This window comes from Penaeus monodon, chromosome 30, assembly GCF_015228065.2.
Source record: "Penaeus monodon isolate SGIC_2016 chromosome 30, NSTDA_Pmon_1, whole genome shotgun sequence".
Taxonomy (NCBI): Eukaryota; Metazoa; Arthropoda; class Malacostraca; order Decapoda; family Penaeidae; genus Penaeus; species Penaeus monodon.
The window spans coordinates 28,143,328-28,143,636 of NC_051415.1; positions in this window are offsets into that span (position 1 = coordinate 28,143,328).

Below are 309 nucleotides of genomic sequence, written 5' to 3' on the forward strand. Positions count from 1 at the left end.
ATTTTTCACTCTCCCTATTTGTCCTCGGGATTATTCATAAGTCTCTTTATGTCTGCTCTTTTCACCTCTCCCCTCCTCCCATTCCTTCATTCGTTGTTACGTTGATCTTGTTCCTCTTCACGTGGGCTTTTCTTTCCTCCCTTTATTGCATAGTTTGCTTTCTCTCGTATTCTTGTTGAAAATTGCGGACGCTGGTCTGGCTTGTAACCCTGTAGGAGGTTATTTCAGGATGCCAAGAATGAAAATGTTTTAATTATGCATGTGAAGTTGATTGTTTGCATAATTTATAAAGGCATCATTCTCAGTAAA